Source organism: Gallus gallus, chromosome Z (assembly GCF_016699485.2).
Source record: "Gallus gallus isolate bGalGal1 chromosome Z, bGalGal1.mat.broiler.GRCg7b, whole genome shotgun sequence".
In the NCBI taxonomy this organism is placed as follows: Eukaryota; Metazoa; Chordata; class Aves; order Galliformes; family Phasianidae; genus Gallus; species Gallus gallus.
Genome location: NC_052572.1, coordinates 79,776,797 through 79,796,162, shown reverse-complemented (window position 1 = coordinate 79,796,162; position 19,366 = coordinate 79,776,797). Strand labels below are relative to the sequence as shown.

General features: G+C 53.9%; 2 long non-coding RNA genes and 1 pseudogene across 3 annotated transcripts; 2 read left to right on the top strand and 1 right to left on the bottom strand.

The window, feature by feature from the left end:
- LOC112530760 overlaps positions 1-19,366 on the bottom strand; it is an 851,315-nt pseudogene that overhangs the window by 547,544 nt on the left and 284,405 nt on the right.
- LOC121108404 lies at positions 262-17,757 on the top strand. 2 transcript variants are annotated; one of them, XR_005842903.1, is made up of 4 exons: positions 262-409; positions 17,216-17,404; positions 17,478-17,607; positions 17,697-17,757. It is a non-coding gene; the product is annotated as an uncharacterized LOC121108404 (long non-coding RNA). The 2 variants fall into 2 exon arrangements; XR_005842904.1 differs by lacking the exon at positions 262-409 and adding an exon at positions 17,048-17,108.
- On the top strand, positions 1,102-2,651 carry LOC121108414. The gene is made up of 4 exons (XR_005842920.1): positions 1,102-1,145; positions 1,456-1,658; positions 1,748-2,003; positions 2,595-2,651. It is a non-coding gene; the product is annotated as an uncharacterized LOC121108414 (long non-coding RNA).

Sequence of the window (19,366 nt, the reverse complement as noted above, 5' to 3'; positions counted from 1 at the left end):
ACCTGACGTGAGAAGGAACTTGTTCACAGTGAGGTGACGGAGCACTGGAACAGGCTGCCCAGGGAGGCTGTGGATTCTCCTTCCCTGGAGATACTCCAGACCCAGCTGGATGCCCACCTGTGCAGCCTGCTATATGGAACCTGTTGAGCTAGAGGGGGGAGTTGGACTCGATGATCTCTAGGGATCCCTTCCAGCCTTTCCAGTTCTGTGATTCTGTGATTGTAACCGTTGCTTCTTGCAGAAGTGCAGTGTTTCAGAAGAGAGAAAAACAAACATGGCGGCCATGAGCTGGCTTTCTGTGGTTGGTAAAGCTGTGCTGAGATCTGGGCTGACTATTGCAGCTGAAAATGCATGCCAAGTCTGCAGACACAGAGGAATAACTTTTCCCCGCAGGTGGAGCTTGTCTAAGGTAAGTCCTTGCTAGGTGAGCTTCTGCTTTAAAGCATCAAGTTGTATAAAGAAGGTAATTTTAAAAGCAAGGTTGCCAGTTCTTTTTTTACCCAAGTGATTTTTTAGCAAGGAGATGATTTGAGGTGCTGTTTGGTAATGGAAGATGGAGAGAGGAAGAGCTGTGCATAGCCAGCGCATCCCATCTGCACCGTTGTTCCCATGCACAAAGGAGAGGAGCACCTCAGCAAGCATGGCCTGGGCCGTGGGAAGGGAGCATACAAACATCTGGACCAACCCAAAAGGAGTTAGTTCTGCAGGTTGGTTGCTTTCTGCTGTTTGTCCCACATCCTGTTGCTCAGTGGTAGATTTGTTCACGGTCAAGTGCTAACAGGAATGTCCCAGAGCATTTTGGTTTCAGCTGTCGCAACGCTTTGTTCCCTTGCTGCTGGGCTGGGGCGTTTGAAGAATGATGCACGTGCTGCTGTCCAGTCAGGCTTTGGGGCTGAGTCTGCAGAGCAGGGTATGTGTGTGGCAGGAGTGAGGCTTGTGGGGAGCAGGCCAGGTGGAATCCAGTGCGCTTTGCTCTTGTTCTCAGTGCTTGTTTTTGCTCAGCAGGGCAGGTGGTGAACCTCATGAAGCAATGCCTGCAGACGGGGTTTGCGGAGCAAGAGGTCCTGCAGGCCTTGTGTGACAGCCATGGAGCTGTAGCGAGGCTGCGTCAGTGTAAAAGAGCAGAAATCCCCGGAGGCGTGAAGGTGAGCTGTGGGTTCCAGTAGTGCAGGAGGGGATGTACGTGCTCAGGGTTTGGCTGCTTCTGTGTGTGTTTTAAGTGAGTGTGATCCCACTGCTTGGTCCGTTTGAGTGTATGGAACAAGTGTGCCATCCTTTGTGCTGGAGTCGTGTGAAAGGAGTCCTCTGGCTTTGAGAGCTGACTTGAAGCCTGTGGGCATCACTGAAGAGTAGGGGTAGGGGATGAGGCAAGGGAAGTTGGGGTAAGAGGATGAGGCGTAGGAACAGGAACCTGTTTGGCCAATATGAAGTGCTGCCCTTTTTTTTTTGGTTTAGGAATCTCTGTGTGCTTTTTAATGAAGAACAAACTCGTTCTTCATCCTGTGAGCGAATTCATTCAGGCCTGTTAGTTGGTGTTGTTCTCTGGATGGAACTGCAATTGAAAGGGATGCTTCTGGTGTGATGTGCGGCCCCCTCCCGCGCTCTCAGAAGAACCAAGTTGGCAAGGCCTGGCTCCTGGTTGGTGAGCTGTGCCCAAGGTGAGAGAGTTGACTCTTGTGGGCTTTGAGACACGTCTTCCAGTTGCACGCTGTGTTATTTCCGTTGTGTTGACCTCTTGAGCTGCCAGCCCCAAGTGAGGATCCGAGCAATAGTGCAGAAGGGACGGTTTAGACTGGAAGTGCAATGCAAAGGGCTGGAGCTAGCAGGAGCAGGGAAGTGATCATCCCCCTGTACTCAGCACTGGTGAGTCCTCACCTTGAGTCCTTGCAGCACCTTAGAGGCAACCTTGATTTCTCCAGCCTTCTCTGAGCTTTGTGTCACGAGAGCTCTGCAGCTTCTACCTGTGACGTGAGAGCATATGGAAGGCCCTGCAAGAAGTCTGGGTAGGTGATGGCAGTGTCTCTTCCTTTCCCCACAGGTGCTGGACATAGCCGGGAACGGGAGTGGGGGACATGCCAGCAGTGGGTTCCTACCTCAGCAGAACAGAAGGGCTGTTCTGATGGGTGTATTGAACTGGAGTGAATCTGACGCTGATGAGAGAGATGAGGGGTGTGTGGAAAAAAAGGAGCGTGCTGCATTTTGTGGTGCAAGATGTTCTGGGAACTGCTGCTAGCAATGCCCAGCAGGCTTCCTTTTTCTGGGGAGAGGTTTAGCAAGGCCTTCTTATATGAAAAGGTTCATCATCCATTTCCTTTCCATTGACCTTTCATACGTACTGCTTGAGAAATTGCTATTTCTTGCTGTAGAGAATGCACATGCACCCTGCACTTGTATCTGCACGAAGAATCTTCTAAGCATCTCTGTACATGTTTCTTTTTGGCACTGGGATGGAGCTGTGTGCAACGCAGGACTTGGATGAATCTTCAGTTAGGTTACAGGGATGCGTAATGCTCATCGTAGATGTCACGCTGACAGCAGCAGTAGAGAGGCAAATTTCATAGGGTGGCATGCTTTTGTTTTTTCTTTTGTTTCAGTGATAACCATGGAAGCATAGAAGCGTTACCCAGACAAAATGAGCATTTGTCACCTGGGCTTTCTACCAATGCCATAGGCAGTGGAAGTCAGCATCGCAAGCATCCTGTGAGAGCCCTGCAAAAGACTGGTGAGAGTTACCCTGGCAGGCCTCCTTTGGCAACCTCAGGTCTCTGTAAGCTCTCAAGCTGTGTCGTAAGTCCTCCCGTGGTGCTGACTCAGCTCTCCCTGTCTTTGGTGTAGGAGAGCTGGTCTTGAACTCCTTCCTGTTTCCTGCCTATCATCTGCTCCCTGCTTTGCCCATGGCCCAGTGAGCCTTTTATTCTTCACCCCCAGGACTTGCACGTGTGGATAAGAGCATCTGCTTATGTGCGCTTCTTTTCTGCTTGTGGTGTCAGGCTGAGCGGCGGCTCCCAGCCCAGCTGGGAATGGGCTTGCATACCTCCAGATGGTTTTCATTTCCTGCTGAGCCCAGTGCACTTCACGTCTGCTGCCATTGCCCCATGGCCCTGTTGTGGTTTAAGCCGGTGGGTGGCTCAGCACCACACAGTCCTTTGCTTACTGCTCCCTTCCCGGTGGGATGGGGGAAAGAATTATGGGGGAAAAAAAAAGAAGGTGGAACTCATGTGTTGAGAGAAATCTCTTTCCAAAGGTAGAGAAAAGGAAGGACAGAAGTAATATATATGTATATTTACGAATTTATGTAATAAGTGATGTAGAAGCAGTGGCTCAGCACCTCCCAGCCAATGGCCAAGCAAGGAAGAGAGTGAGATGAGCTCCCACCCCCTTTAAAACCCCTTCCACCTGATGTCATATGGTATGGAATATCCCTTGGGCCCGTTGACGTCAGCTGTCCTCATTTGGTTTCCTCCCAGCTCCTTCTTGAGAGCTTTGCTGAGAATGGCCTTAGCTCTGTCCAAGTCTGCTTCTCAGAAACTATAAACACGAGAGTGTTCTCACTGTTGTAGCATCATAGCAGACACTGAAGAAAAATGGATCCCACCTGAGACTAAGACAGCCCCCCAGTGTCCGTGCAGCGAGCCGTGTGGGGCTGCAGGTCGTGCATTTCCCTGGCAGCATTGGGCAGGGGTGCTGGGGAGGTTTGCGTGCTCAGCTTGGGCATCGCGCTGCTGTGCCTGACAACACAGCATGCTTCGTGCTCTCCGAGCAGCAGAACAGCGTTTCGTCGACAAGGTGCCGTAATATTTACTGGAACCAGATGCATTTGTGTCTCTGAGGCTGGGTTTACCCAACGAGCTCTTCTCGAAGGAGCTGTTTTGATTCCCTTTGTCCGTGTGCAGAGATGCGCTTATCCCACTTGTGTTCTGTGCTTTGGTATTACTCTTGGTGGGCAGAAGGAGCTGGTGGATTCAGCAGCAGTAGATTCTGTTGGTTTCCTCTCTGCTGCTTCATCCCTGGAGCTTGCTGCTGCACGGAAGAGTACAATCGTGTTTATCCCAAGGATGCTGTAAAGGGGAGCCCGGTTGGCGTAGCAGTGAGCAGCAGCTAACGGGCTGTGCAGAGGAGGGCTTTGCAGAAGGAGCAGGAGTGCCTGCGTCCATCTGTATCCTCGGATACGTTCTGGCAGTGAGGCAGCAGCTGTGGCCACAGTGACTGAATGCAGACTTGGCAAGACCCCCAAGGCTTGGGGCTGCCACGTGGCAGTTTCCTAGCCCTACCCTCCTGTATATGCCTGGCAAAGCACAGCCACCCTGCACCCAGGGCAAGCGTTTGTCTTAGTGTCATGTTTCACTGCTATCTTGTGAAGCTCAGGCACTGGGGGCAGCTTTCCCCCAAAGAAAAGGAGGAGGAAATGAGGTCGTCATGGAAGCCAAAAGGCAAAAATGCACTCGGGAAAGAAACTGTCGAAGCAGTCTAGTAGCAGTGCTATGTATTTCTCTTCCTTTATTTCCATCCAGGTGAAAGAGATGGCTGCTCTAAGCCGCCCTTGGGATGCAAAGAAGGACCCTAGTGTGGATTTGCCATAGGCCCAGCAAGAGGCTCAAGCAGGCACCAAGCGCCGGGTCCTGCACTTTGTTCCCGACAACCCCATGCCAGCTTCTCCAGGATTTGGCTGGATGAATTCCAACCACGCACTGATTTCTCGAACGCTGGGGTGCCCTGTTGGAATCCTGTGGTCTTGTGACGTGGTCTTGCCTCCCCACCTTGTCCGTCCATGGTGGAGCAGCCGGGTGGCCCTTAGTGATGTCATAAGCGGCTAGAATGAGGGGAGGAGCAGCGCGTGCTGCTTCCCTTCATTGGAGCGCTTGAGCTCGGCGTGAGTACGTGGCTTGTTGCACTTGTGCATCTACTGAGTCCTGTTTGTCTTCATCCCGTCTTGTGCAGCGCCTTGTAGGTAAGCTGAGACGGTGCGGGATAGACGGGTGGGCAGCGAGGGCTTGAGAAGTGCTGGCTGGCAGAGCTCCTAGGATCATATTTCTTCATCTGGACCAGTCAGAACGCCATTTTCCCCCAGGCCATCACTTCCAAAGCCATCCATCAAGATGGCATTTGTCCCACGGTTTTTCCCTCGCCTTCCTTGCTAAATTGTGGAGGCTCACTGACCTGCTCTTTCTCTGTCCCCTCCCCACCCTCCGCCTGCTCCCTTGGTGCAGCTTTTGCTCGTGGAAGATCAGAGCAAAGTGACAAGGAACGGCTGCGGGTTCGAGGATCTTCTTCTCCCTTGTTCTGATCTCTTGCCAGGTACGTGCCATGTTTTGTATTGCCACATGGTTCAGCAGCCCGTGTTTAGTCACACCGTGTGTAGTAACACAGCCTCGTCCAGCTGAAATGCAGCTCTGGTCACGTGTGGGTTTTTTCCACTTCCTCTCCAGCTCAACCCTCAGCAGGATGCTGCCTGTAGTGCTGGGAGCAGCTAGTGTGAAGGAAGGCAATCCCTTAGGCAAAGAGCCCTAGCCGCACTTTGTGCAGAGCTGCAGAACATGAGCCAGGGGCAGAAGCGTGCATGCTTTGGCTGTGTGAGTGTGGCCGACAGCTGTAGGGAGCACAGCAGAGATGCAGGCAGCGGAAATGCGTGGGCAAGGCTGCGGCCGGCGCTGGTGGTGAGGCTGCTGCTGGGAGCCGGGGGCTGGGGAGCAGCTCCAGCCCCAGCAGTGACACCTCTCCCTGGCCTGCTACTGTGCTCTCAGCGTGCTGCGGGCAAATGCATCTGCTGCTTTGTGCCAGAGTCCCCATCTGCTAGCAGAGGGACAGCGACTTGGTCCAATGCTGCGTATTGCAACGGCTGTCCCGTTTGAATAGACTGCACACAGTGGTTGTTTCTAGAACAGCTGCCTCCGCCAGTGGGCAACTGAGATTAGATCTGAAGAAGACTCTCAATCCAGTGCTGTGTGAGCACAGGAAATGTGATTTCTTTTCTGTTGCAGCTTGTCGCGCCTGCTGTGATGGGCATTGCGAGCAGCGAGATCAGCCGTGGGCCTGACCGGGCGTTGACGGAGGTACAGGTGTGAAGCTCTGCTTGGTCTCTGTTCCCTGACTTGAGCCAGCAGAATGAGCCACCGGTGTGCTCTCCTGCTTTTCAAGAGAGAGAGCATCCTTCCGGCTCTCTCGGTGTCCCTGAAGAGCTGCCTTAAAAGCTTCATTGCCTTGCTAGTGGCATCGAGATGGCACCCTGAAATCCTCCTTGTTTGTCCTCAGCTCCTCACCATGGCCTGTGCTCTCTGTTTCAGCCTGAGAACCAGGGGAAGCCCTTGCTCGTCCAGGAGGAGTCATCTCTTAATATTCCAGCTATTGCTGCTGGCCATGTTATTAAGAGATACGTTGCCCAGGCAGCGGATGAGCTCTCCTTGGAGGTAAGCAGATAAAGAAGGCGTTCCTTGTTGTCATGGCCAGAAGAGTATACCATGTGAATGCATCAGGAATATTCTCAGACACTTTCAGAATGCCTTGTGAGGCGAAGCCCAGAAGATGCAGGTCCAGAGAGGACTTGCACTGGGTTGGATGCAGGGAGGAGTTCAGCCATGTCTAAAAGATGGTTTCATTTGGCATGCTTGCACTGTATTCTGTCTGGTGTGTAAGGCAGTGACTCTTGTACCTCCACGTTCAGCTTTCCGACGGGAAATGCCTGAAGAGCTGCCCCGGTGCAATTGCTCTCAAGCTGTGCGCTCTTTGGCAGTGCAGAAGAAGGGTGCCATTTCAGCTGTGCTTTCCTCCCAGCTGTGCTGACGCTGGGATTGATGTTGCAATCTCTTGCAGGTGGGAGACCTGGTGTGCGTTCTTGATATGCCAGCAAAGGAGCAGAGCCCCTGGTGGAGAGGCAAGCGTGGCTTTCAGGTAGGCACAAGCTTCAGACTCCTGGGCGCAATTGCAGTCAAGTGAGGAACGTCAGCTTTGAGCTGCTCTGCCTGCACAGGGTGGCTTCTGGACATAGACAGTTTCCCTGTGTCGCTGTCAGAGGACTTTCCCTTTGGCTCTTGGCTTGGGTAGGAAACTGTCTCCTCATTTGACTTAGAAGCAAGAACCTCTCGTGCTCAATACGCAGTCAGGAGTTGACCACCTCTGTCCTTAGTACAAGCACGGGGACAGAGCCATCTTCTCTGGAACCAATTATTGCTTTTGTAGGTCTTCTGGCTACAAATGTTGAATGAGGGTTACTTTTCTGCAGGCCATTCTTTCTTGGTTGAACAGTTGAGGCCTGAGAAACGCTGCATTCAGTATTCCATCCCTCTTTTTGTTCGTGTTCCAGGTTGGGTTCTTCCCCTGGTGAGTGCTGTGGAGCTCATTAACGGAAAACTTCCTGAGGCCCTCCTCAATTCAGCACCACAGCCAGGTACGGATGTTACATGTGATGGCGCGGGGAAGTCAAATGGAGTCTTTTTCTGGGTGTGTTCTGTGTTGAATACCTCCTTTATCCATCCCACGTTCTCCTCTGTGTTAGACGATCCTTCCTGCATCCCACGGGGCGTAGGGCTGCTGTTTTGTAGGCAGTGAGAATGAGGGCTTGGGCAAATGCTCGAATCCTTGTAGAATGCAGTGTTGGCAATGTTCTTGCCGCTTTGACGTGCTCTGTAGCATGTGTTTCCGCTCAGCCTGGTCGCACTGAGCCCAACCTGAAATGAACTGGTTTCTTCCTTTTGTTGTGCAGTGCCAAAGAAGCGTGGCAAGCTCCTCAGCTTCCTTCGTTCCTTCGTGAAGGCCCGCCCAGAGGAACCGAAGCAGCGGGAGATGGAGCTGGAGAAGGAGAAGGGAGGGGTGTTTGGCTGTGACCTGGGAGAGCATCTTCTCCACTCTGGCCGTGATGGTAAGGAACAGCCCGTTCCTGAGAGCTTCCTCTCTCTGTTGGGCATGTAAAGATGAAAGAAAGGGAGATCATGTCTAGCAAGGGGCAGGTTGATAGCGGTGGAGAAGCGTGAAAGTGGGAGTTATGGCTGCAAGGGAAGCTGAGGCTAATGCTCATAGGAGGCCGGCACACTTGTATTTGCTTAAAGCCAAAGGTGTAAGCCAATGCCACGCTAGCCTGAAAACCAAGGAAGCCTTTTGGCCCAAGAGAGTGTAGTGCGTCAGTTTCCTAGCTCTTCTGGACATGAGGTCTCACGCCTCCATTGCGGTGGGAGCTGTGATGGGACTTGTGGCAGTGTCTCTGGCTTCCCCAGAATTACTTTCTGCAGGCTGCTTGGCAGGTCCTGGCATTTCTTGAAAGCCAAGAACACGTCCGTGTCCAGATTTTGTCCCCTTGCTCCTGCCTGTCTGCGCCGTCTGCGACAGCCTTTTTTCTCCTCTACGGAGGAGGCAAGCAGTAGCCTGGCTGGGCTTAGTGGATGGGATGTGACAGGGGCAGCGGCTGAAGCAGGACTTGAATCAGGAGCTCAGCTAAGCGCTGGCCCTTGTTCTGTAGTCCCCCAGGTCGTGCAGAGCTGCGCTGAGTTCATTGAGCAGCACGGCGTGGTGCAGGGGATCTACCGCCTGTCCGGCGTGGCGTCCAAGATCCAGAAGCTGCGGTAAGAGTGCTTCTGGACTGTATGTTGTCTTGCTTTGGAGTTGTTTTCCTCTTTCTCCAAGCCCTCTGTTTTTGTGTCCTTCTCTCCAGCCATGACTTTGAGTCGGAGCAGATTCCGGAGCTCACCGTCCGGGACATTCACAGCGTGAGCTCCCTGTGCAAGATGTACTTCAGGGAGCTGCCGAGCCCTCTGCTGAGCGAGCAGCTGCATGGCAAGTTCTCGGTAAGCACAAGGCAATGGCCTTCATGTCCCTCTTCGTGCCTGTCCCATACACACACACGCCTGTGCACCTTTTTTTGGTCTTTTTTCTGTTGAAGTTGGGGTTTTGATGGACATCCAGTGGGTGTCTGTGTACAACAAGCAGCTCGTGCTTCCTGCACACCGGGTGCACCGTAACACCTGGTGTGTGCATCCTGCCATTGGAAATGTGGGAGATGGGAGCAGCAGTGCCCTCTGCAGCTCATGAGGCCCTTTTTCTGTTAGCCCCATACGCTTGACTCGCATGATGTGTGTCTCATTCCCTTTCTGCTTTCTTCCAGGACGCTGTTTGTGCCGGTACAGATGAGGAGCGGTTGCTCCGAGTGCAGGAGGTCATCCAGCAGCTGCCTGCACCTCACTACAGGTCAGAAAACTGCTGCCCTCGGTGTGGGGAGCTCAGCCCTGCTGCATTTCAGAGGGCGATGATGCGATGGCAGGGCTTTGTGTCACGCTGGCAACGTGATGCCTGTGTGTGTTGAAGTGGTTGATGGCTGCGTGGGGTGAATGGATTGGGTCAGCTCCTGGGCACGGGGGCACGGCTGGTGCAGCTGATGGCTGCGGCTGTGCTGTGCTGGCGCTTGGTGCTGCAGCGTGGCACTTGGGAAAGCTTGATCTACTTGCTATTCCGTAGCAAGAACAAGCAGTGGCATGAAGAGTGGTTTGTTTGGTGAATGTGAGGCCCGGCGTGCTCAGTGGTGCTGAAGGTTTGGCTCTTGCTTTCCAGGACGCTGGAGTACCTGATGAGACACTTGGCTTGTCTGGCTGGGAGCTGCTCCATCACAAACATGCCCGCTAAGAACTTAGCAATTGTATGGGCTCCCAACCTCTTCAGGTAAACTTCTTTTTCCGTCTCAGCACAAGGCTTCAGTCTGTTCTCCCCACAGGGCACACTTTGGAGAGGAGGACAATTTGTGCTCTCTGGGTTTTGTCAGATGGGGCTGGTGTGTCCTTGATCACCCGGGAGAATGTCTTCAGTGGCATCACTGCTTGCCCACTGCACTGGAAGTCTCCAGAGCCCAACTGGACAGCCTTTGGCTGCCCAAATGCCCAAATGTGGGGAAACGATCTCGGGTCAATGACTTCTCCAATCTGCCTTTTCTACAGATCCCAGCAGAACGAGGCTGCCTGCGCCAGCGGAAGAGCTGCCTGCGTGGAACTGCAGAAGCAGTCGGATGTGGTGGAATTCCTGATCACCCACACCGATGTCCTCTTCTGCTCCAGCTCCACATCAGGCGTCGGAGATGGAGCAGGTGAGCGTCTTCCTGCATGAGCTTTGTCTTGATGAGACACCTTGATCAAATGCAGGCCTTCTCCAGGATTGTTGAGATACGCTTTTGCTATCGCAGGGCTATCTGTGCGGCACCTCCCCCAGAACTGTGATGGCTGTGCCGCTGCTTTCTGATCCGCCCTCTTAGCTGTGGTCTTCCCTTCCAGGGCGCAGTTCTCCATCAGGGCCCGAGTCTGTGCAGGTGTCTTCTCCTGCCACCAAGCTGCTCACTCTGGAGGAGGCACAGGCACAGAGGGGAGGCCACAGCAGCTCTGCCGCACTGACACACATCCAGGACATGGAAGTGGAAGAAGGCCCCGCAGCTGCGTGGGGGAAATTCCACACAATCATTGACTTTCTGTCTGGAAGGTAAAGAGGACTTTCTTTTCCAGCAGCTTCCTATCAGACTTGGTTGTTTGGGCTTTTGTGGGTTTTTCCCCACGATTGCTAGTGCAAAAACTTGCAGAAAGTACGTGACGCCAATGGTGCGTGTGGTGGTGTACTGAATGTCCCCTCCCTTTAGACGCTGAGGTTCAACTAACAGGCATGCTCTGCATCTGGGTTGACATGGCTGAGGGGAATGTAGCCAGCAAGACTCCAGGGCTGAGCTCTAGGAATGGAACCGTCGTGCTAGGAACAAGCAAGTGTGGGCAAGAGCTCAGGGCAGCTCTTCCCTCACCCTGCACCATGCACGACTCACACCGCTCCCTCTTTTCTCCCTCCAGACCAAGTCCACCCAGCAGGGTGAAGGAATCCCCAGCATGCAGTTGGTGTTCCTGTTTCAAGCCCAGAAAACCATCCTCTGTGGCCAAACGCCAACTGCAGCGTGATGCCAGGGAGCCCTCGGAAACAGAGGTGGTGGTCCTGGCAGGTAAGGGTGCACATCCAGCTGTCAAAACCCTGCTTGTCAGCGCCATGGAATTCATGCTTGCAGTGGGCTTGTTCCTCCTGCTACACAAAAGAGAAAGACAAACAACAAAAGCGCAACAGTTCCTTTCGAGACAGTGCTCCTACTGTTGCTATTGTCCTATTGGCTTTGTCCTGCTGCCACTGCATAAGCAAATCTCAAGAACCACTCTCATCATTCAGCTTGTGCAAGTTTGCCACTAACTGTTTGCCTGTGTATCTACTCCTTCCTAGGTGAACCGAGCCCTCGTCCACGCAGAAGAGCCAGAGTGTATAGCGATGATTCACTGTGTGCTTATATCAATGGAGAGCTGCTAGGAAGCACGAATCGCTGCAGCTCGGATGAGAGCCTTCCATATAACATCAGTGAGGGAATGAAGGTGTTGATCCAAGGTGGAAGCCCTCATCTCTCCCGGCTGTGCAGAAGACGCTGACCTGAGCCTGCCAGAAACAACAGTCACCGAGCTGGACTGTGACGGGGCACCACTGCAGTGCAGCCCAGCCAAAGCACAGCCCGAGTGCCCCGACAGCAGCAGCTCCATGCAGGAGCAGGTCAGCGTCAGCCAGGAGGAGCCGAGCCTGGTGGAGGGGGACGTAGAATCAGAGCTCCAGTCCCAGGCACCGGGCAGCAGCACGAGCTCTGAGCCCCTCTCTCCTTCACCAGAGAGGATGAGTCCCATGTGTCCACCGGACCTCTCACCAAAAGGCCCTCCTGGCTGTGAATGAATAAAAGCACGCTGGTGCTGGATCAACGCCTTGACTGCCTTCTGAGTCTTCATTCCCAGGGAGTGGGATGGATGCAAGCAACAGCAAGGCAGCTCATGTTGCAAGGCTACGGCTGTGGGCTGTGCGTGCAGCAGCGCTCCGGGTTTGTTCCCATTTTGTCTGGCTGTGGGATGCCTGCAGCGAGAGCTGTGCTCCCGTAGTGTATGGTAGTAAAGAATCTCCAGCATCCGGGATGCTGCTCATGATCATGGCCAGCTTGCTGGCTGCGGCTTTGTGATGCTTCTGAGTGAGGGATGCCTCGGCTGGTCCCCGCCAGCTCTCTCGTCTCTCCCGCCGTGTCCATTCGTGGCTCCCAGCTACGAGCTGGCCCTGCAGAGCATCTGCAGCCCTGTCAGCATCAGCATCCAGCAGCGGCAGGAGGAGCTCCCCGTGAGCAGCATCTGCCCGTCCCTCCCCCGGGCTCTCATTGGTCAGCGGCAGCTCTGTCCCTCCCCCGGGCTCTCATTGGTCAGCGGCAGCTCTGTGCGTCCCCCTGCGTCTCATTGGTCAGCAGCAGCTCTGTCCCTCCCCCGGCGTCTCATTGGTCAGCGGCAGCTCTGTCCCTCCCCCGGCGTCTCATTGGTCAGCGGCAGCTCTGTCCCTCCTCCGGCGTCTCCTTGGTCAGGCAGCTCCGCCGGCTCCCATTGGCTGAGCCGCCAGTGCGCGGGAGCGGCCGTTGGGAGCCGGCAGTGTCAGGCGCGGCTCTCGTCAGCGGAGGCGCCGCTCCGGCAGCCCGGGCCGCCCCGCAGGAGAGCGCGGCGTCAGCCGGAGCTGTCCGGGCAGCAGCGAGCCGGAAGCCGCGGCACAACGGGAGCGAGTGCTGAGGACAGCTCCGCCGGAGGTGTGCGGGAGAACGGGAGCGGGAGAGGGAGAGGAGCCCTGCGCGGCCCCCCAAGCACACTGCCCTCCCCTCCCCCGTGGAACTCCCGTGGGGTTGGGCTGTGGGATTGGGAGGAGGGCTGGGGGATGTGTCTGGGGGATGGGTGTTGGGATTGGGACGGATGGAGGCCTCAGGGCCCCAAGTGCTACAGTGCTGCTTCAAGCATCTGAACTGTGCCCCCCCACCCCCAACCCCTCCAGCGCTGCTCCCGGTGCCCCCAGAGCGTTTACATCCCCCCAGAACCGGGGCTAAGGTGGGCTGTGGCTACTGGGAGCTGCGGGGAGGCTATAGGGGGATCTGGGGCTACTGTAGGAGGCTCTGCAGGGACTTTAAAGGCTTATGGGTCTATAAGGAGCTGAGGTGTACTCTTGGGGGGTTTCTGGGGCTGTGGTGAGCCATCCGAGGATTTGTGGCTATAGGTGGCTGTGGGGAGGTTCTGGGCGGGGGGGTATATAGTCAGGCTGCCCAGGGAGGTTGTGGATTGTTTTTCTCTGGAGATACTCCAAACCCAGCTGGATGCCTACAGTACAGCCTGCTGTATGGAGCCTGTTTTGCGGGAGGAGGGGTTGGACTCAGTGATCTCCAGAGGTCCCTTCCAGCCCCTACAGTTCTGTGATTCTGTGATTGTAACCGTTGCTTCTTGCAGCAGTAGAGTGTTTAAGAAGAGAGAAAAAGATGGCGGCTGTGAACTGGCTTTCTGTGGATGGTAAAGCTGTGCTGAGAACTGGGCTGACTATTGCAGCTGAAAATGCGTGCCGAGTGTGCAGACGCAGAGGAATAACTTTTCCGTGTAGGTTGAGCTTGTGTAAGGTAGGTGTCCTTGCTAGGTGAGCTTCTGCTTTAAAGCATCAAGTTGTAATTTTAAAAGTAAGGTTGCCAGTTCTTTTTTTACCCTAAGTGATTTTTTAGCCGGGAGAGATTGGAGGTTCTGTTTGGTGGTGGAAGACGGAGAGAGGAAAAGCAAGTAAAAGGCATGCTGTGCATAGCCACCACATGCCGTGGGCACCGTTGTCATCCTGCACAAAGGAGGAGCAGCTCAGCAAGCTTGGCCTGGGCCGTGGGAGGGAGCATACAGACATCTGGACCAACCGGCAATGAGTTAGTTCTGCAGGTTGGCTGTTTTCTGCTGTTTGTCCCACGTCCTGTTGCTCAGTGGTAGCTCTGTTCCTTCCCCCGTGGAACCCCTGTGGGGTTGGGCTGTGGGCTGTGGGACTGGGATGAGGGGTGTGGGATGGGCCGTGGGTTTGGGACGGATCGAGGCCTCGGGTCCCCCAGCACCACAGTGCTGCTGGCAGCATGCGGGCCAGTGCCCCCCCTCCCGCCCCCAACCCCTCCAGCCCTGCTCCCTGTGCCCCCCGGACTCCCGGCAGCCCCCCAGAACCAGGGCTAAGGAGGGCGTGGGAGTCAAAAGGACATGGGCAACCTTTTTTTCAGTGGTCTGTGGGGTCAGGAGAGGGGGGAAATGGCCCTAAACTGGAGTACAGGAAGTTCTGCACCGACGTGAGAAGGAACTTGTTGATAGCGAGGTGACGGAGCACTGGTACAGGCTGCCCAGGGAGGCTGTGGATTCTCCTTCCCTGGAGATACTCCAGACCCAGCTGGATGCCCACCTGTGCAGCCTGCTGTACGGAACCTGTTGAGCAGAGGGGGGAGTTGGACTCGATGATCTCTAGGGATCTCTTCCGGCCCCTACAGTTCTGTGATTCTGTGATTGTAATCGTTGCTTCTTGCAGCAGTAGAGTGTTTCAGAAGAGAGAAAATCATGGCGGCCATGAGCTGGCTTTCTGTGGTTGGTAAAGCTGTGCTGAGATCTGGGCTGACTATTGCAGCTGAAAATGCGTGCCAAGTCTGCAGACACAGAGGAATAACTTTTCCCTGTAGGATGGAGCTTGTCTAAGGTAGGTGTCCTTGTTACACTGCTGGATGCAATAGGGAGGAATATGGAGCTGTAGAGGATTGTCGGGGGGGGGGGCTGTATGCATGGAGTTCTACATCTATATCTATATATGTGTGTGTTCTGGGCTGCATAAAAATAGGGGTGGCCAGCAGGGAGAGGGAGGTGATTGTCCCCCTCTGCTCAGCTCTTGGTTGCCGTAAGGTCCCATCTGGAGTAGTGTTTCCGGCCGTGGGGCCCCCAGCACAGGAAGGACGTGGAGCTCTTGGAGTGGGTCCAGAGGAGGACTATGAAGATGGTCAGAGGGCTGGAGCCACTCTCCTATGAGGAAACGCTGAAGGAAACGGGTCTCGTTTAGTTTGGAGAAGAGAAGGCTCTGGGGAGAGCTCATTGTGGCCTTTCGGTACTTGAAGGGAGCATATAAACAGGAGGGGGACCAGCTGTTTATGAGGGTGCATGACGATAGGACAAGGGGGAATGGTTTTCAAGTGAGACGGGAGGTTTAGGTTAGATAGTAGGAGGAAGTTTTTTCCCCGAGAGGGTGGTGACAGACTGGAAGAGTGCAATCCTGTGCACGCTCAGGTGTGTTTTGCTTTGTAGTGATTTCCCAATCAATCCTCATGTGGTCTCTTAGTTAGGCTGGGAATGAAGGGGAGCACTGTGAAGCTGTTTGCTTTCCCTGCTGTGTGCTGTGGGGTTGTGCTGGCGGCAGTGCGGTTGCTGTGCTTTTCCTTGGGAGGGTGGGAAGGAGCTTAGCAGGCCCGGTTCTTCTCAAACAATTCTGATCCTCCAGTGTCAGTACTGCAGGGAGTGCAACGACCTAAAGGACTTCTGGCTTGTGATGAATTTGTACCTCCGCAGCTTCTAATATTTTGGATTGTGTGTTCTAGTGCAGGCAATTCCGGGGACATGATTTATCATCACCATAGCTAACACTGCGTGGGAAATCTTGGTGTGCTTTGACTTGCCAGTGCTTTCCACTGTCTCCACTTGCCTGGAGCATCCTTGAAATGTATGCCTAATGTGGAAATTTTTTCCTCTTTCCTTGCTTTTGTGGTACAAAGAAGCACAGCAAGGTGATGGAACAGCTTGTCCTAGATGCCATGGCCAAGCAGTTTGGAGAAGAAGAAGATCATCAGGAATAGTCAGCATGGATTTAGCAAGGGGAAAGTGTGCTTGAGCAACCTCCTAGGCTTCTGTGAGGCAATCAGCAGCTATATAGATGGCGGGAGAGCAATGGATGTAGTCTACGTTGACTTCAGCACTGCTTTTGATGCAGTCTCCCACGACATCCTGGTAATGAAGCTGAGCAAGTGTGGGATAGATGAGTGGACGGTGAGGTGGGCTGCGAGCTGGCTGAGTGGCCGAGCTCAGAGGGTGGTGATGGGCGGTGCAGAGTGCGGTTGGAGAGCTGTGAGTGGCGGTGAACGCTGGGGGTGGGTGCTGGCTCTGGTCTCGTTCAATATCTTGGTCAACGGCCTTGAGGAGGGGATAGTGTCCACCCTCAGTAAGTATGCCTCTGAGACAAAGCTGGGAGGAGCAGCTGGCACGCCAGAAGGCTGTGCTGCCGTTCAGCAAGAGCTGGACAGGCTGGAGAGCCAGGCAGTAGCAAAGCAGGTGAGGTGTAACAAGAGCAAGTGTAGAGTCTTGCACCTGGGAAGGAATAACCGCAAGTATCAGTAGAGGCTGGGACGTGAGCTGCTGGAGAGGAGCTCTGCAGAGAAGGACCTGGGGGTCCTGGTGGGTGACAGGTTGGCCATGAGCCAGCAGTGTGCCCTGGTGGCCAAGAAGGCCGGTGGGATGGTGGGACGCATGAAAAGGAGCGTGGCCAGCAGGGCGAGGGAGGTGATCCTCCCCCTCTGCTGTGCCCTGATCAGGCCTCAGCTGGAGTACTGCATCCAGGTCTGGGCTCCTTGGTACAAAACAGACGGGGATCTCCTGGAGAGAGTCCAGCAGAAGGCCACGAAGATGATCGAGGGCCTGGAGCATCTCCCCAGTGTGGAAAGTCTGCGTGACCTGGGTCTGTTCAGCCTTGAGAAAAGAAGACTGAGAGGGGATCTTAATAATGTTTCTAAATATCTGAAGCGTGGGAGTCAAAAGGACATGGACAGCCTTTTTTCAGTGGTCTGTGGGACAGGAGAGGGGGGAAATGGCCCTAAACTGGAGTACAGGAAGTTCTGCACCGACGTGAGCAGGAACTTGTTCACAGTGAGGTGACGGAGCACTGGAACATGCTGCCCAGGGAGGCTGTGGATTCTCCTTCCCTGGAGATACTCGAGACCCAGCTGGATGCCCACCTGTGCAGCCTGCTGTACGGAACCTGTTGAGCAGAGGGGGGAGTTTGGACTCGATGATCTCTAGGGATCCCTTCCGGCCTTTCCAGTTCTGTGATTCTGTGATTGTAACCGTTGCTTCTTGCAGAAGTGCAGTGTTTCAGAAGAGAGAAAAACAAACATGGCGGCCATGAGCTGGCTTTCTGTGGTTGGTAAAGCTGTGCTGAGATCTGGGCTGACTATTGCAGCTGAAAATGCGTGCCAAGTCTGCAGACACAGAGGAATAAGTTTTCCCTGCAGATGGAGCTTGTCTAAGGTAAGTCCTTGCTAGGTGAGCTTCTGCTTTAAAGCATCAAGTTGTATAAAGAAGGTAATTTTAAAAGCAAGGTTGCCAGTTCTTTTTTTACCCAAGTGATTTTTTAGCAAGGAGAGATTTGAGGTTCTGTTTGGTAATGGAAGATGGAGAGAGGAAAAGCTGTGCATAGCCAGCGCATCCCATCTGCACCGTTGTTCCCATGCACAAAGGAGAGGAGCATCTCAGCAAGCATGGCCTGGGCCATGGAAGGGAGCATACAGACATCTGGACCAACCCGAAAGGAGTTAGTTCTGCAGGTTGGTTGCTTTCTGCTGTTTGTCCCACATCCTGTTGCTCAGTGGTAGATTTGTTCATGGTCAATGCTAACAGGAATGTCCCAGAGCATTGTGGTTTCAGCTGTCACAACGCTTTGATCCCTTGCTTGCTGGGCTGGGGCGTTTGAGGAATGATGCATGTGCTGATGTGCAGCCAGGCACTAGGGATGAGTCTGCTTAGCAAGGTATGTGTGTGCAGGACTGAGGCCTGGGGACCAGGCCAGGTGGAATCCAGTGTGCTTTGCTCTTGTTCTCAGTGCTTGTTTTTGCTCAGGAGGGCAGGTGGTGAACCTCATGAAGCAATGCCTGCAGACGGGGCTTGCGGAGCAAGAGGTCCCTGCAGGCCTTGTGTGACAGCCATGGAGCTGTAGCGAGGCTGCGTCAGTGTAAAAGAAGCAGAAATCCCGGAGGTGTGAAGGTGAGCTGTGGGCTCCAGTAGTGCAGGAGGGGATGTACGTGCTCAGGGTTCGGCTGCTTCTGTGTGTGTTTTAAGTGAGTGTGATCCCACTGCTTGGTCCGTTTGAGTGTATGGAACAAGTGTGCCATCCTTTGTGCTGGAGTCGTGTGGAAGGAGTCCTATGTGTTTGCAACCTGACTTGAAGCCTGTGGGCATCACGGAGGAGTAGGGGAAGGGGATGGAGGGGAGGCAAGCTGGGGTAAGAGGATGAGGCGTTAGGAACAGGAACCTCTTGGCCGATCTGACGTGATGCCCTTCTCTTTTTGGTTTAGGAATCTCTGTGTGCCTTTTAATGAAGAACAATCTCATTGTTCATCTTGTGAGCGAATTCATTCAGGCCTGTTAGTTGGTGTTGTTCTCTCCATGGAGCTGCGAGTGAAATGGATACTTCTGGTGTGATGTGCGGCACCCTCCCGTCTTCTCAGATAAACCGAGTTGGCAAGGCCTGGCTCTTGGTTGGTGAGCTGTGCCCAAGGTGAGGGAGGTGTCTCTTCTGGGCTTGACGTGCGGCAATCAGACCATATAGCCGGTAAGGATTTAGAACAGGCATGTGTTTCTTGGTGACGCGTCGGTACTCCCTGGTGCAAGGGGGATCGCTCCACCTAACTTGCACACTGTCAGGAGAAATGGTGCTATAGATGTAGGTAGGTCGGACTAATAGCTAATCAGTAGTTGACAGGAATTCGGAGACATATTCATTCCATTCTTGAGAGCCCATTAGCATGCAGTCCCTCCCCTCCTTGTGCATGCGTAGAAGGTCGTGATGATGAAGGCTTGTAATCTTCCTTGCGAAGGCTCGTAGTCTTCCTCACTGCACACTTGTGACCCCGAAGGGGGGGGCATACCACAAACCGGTTTCAGCTTGCCCTGTAGACATCCTAATCAGCTCCCTGCCACGTGTTTTCGAGCTGCTCTCAAGTCCTTATCTCGATGGCCTTCATCCTCCCTGTTTATTCCTGACCTAGTGTCTGTGAAAGTGCTTGCAATCCCTTGTTTTCTAACACTCTCTACCTAAACTCTCTCTGTTTGCCTCTTATTTCTACTTTGTGCAGCTACTTTCCCTTTTCTTGCTGTGAGGCCCTTCTCTCTCTAACTGCAGGCTCCTGTTCTCACTCTTCAGTTACCCCCCTTTTTCTATAGTCTAGCAGGGCTTCTACCTGCTAGATCATTTTTATTCTGTTCTGCGTGTCCCAAAATAGGCCCCACTTCCCACCTTTGGCCTCAACGCATATCTCTTCCATATCTCCTTTTTCTTTCTAGCACTCTGGCACAGGCAGGCAGAGCATCTCATCATGACACAGGTAAAACTCCCAACAGCACCAAGAGGATGCAAACTAGGAAGAGCTGCTTTAACATCCTAGATTCAGTAGCCAGCTAGTAAGCAAGTTCCCTAAATCTCCTTCCCAGCTGGGGTCATCCTGACTCTGTCCTATGCAGGACTTCATCTGTTCCCAAACTTTCCATCAATCTCTCTCGATTCTTAAATC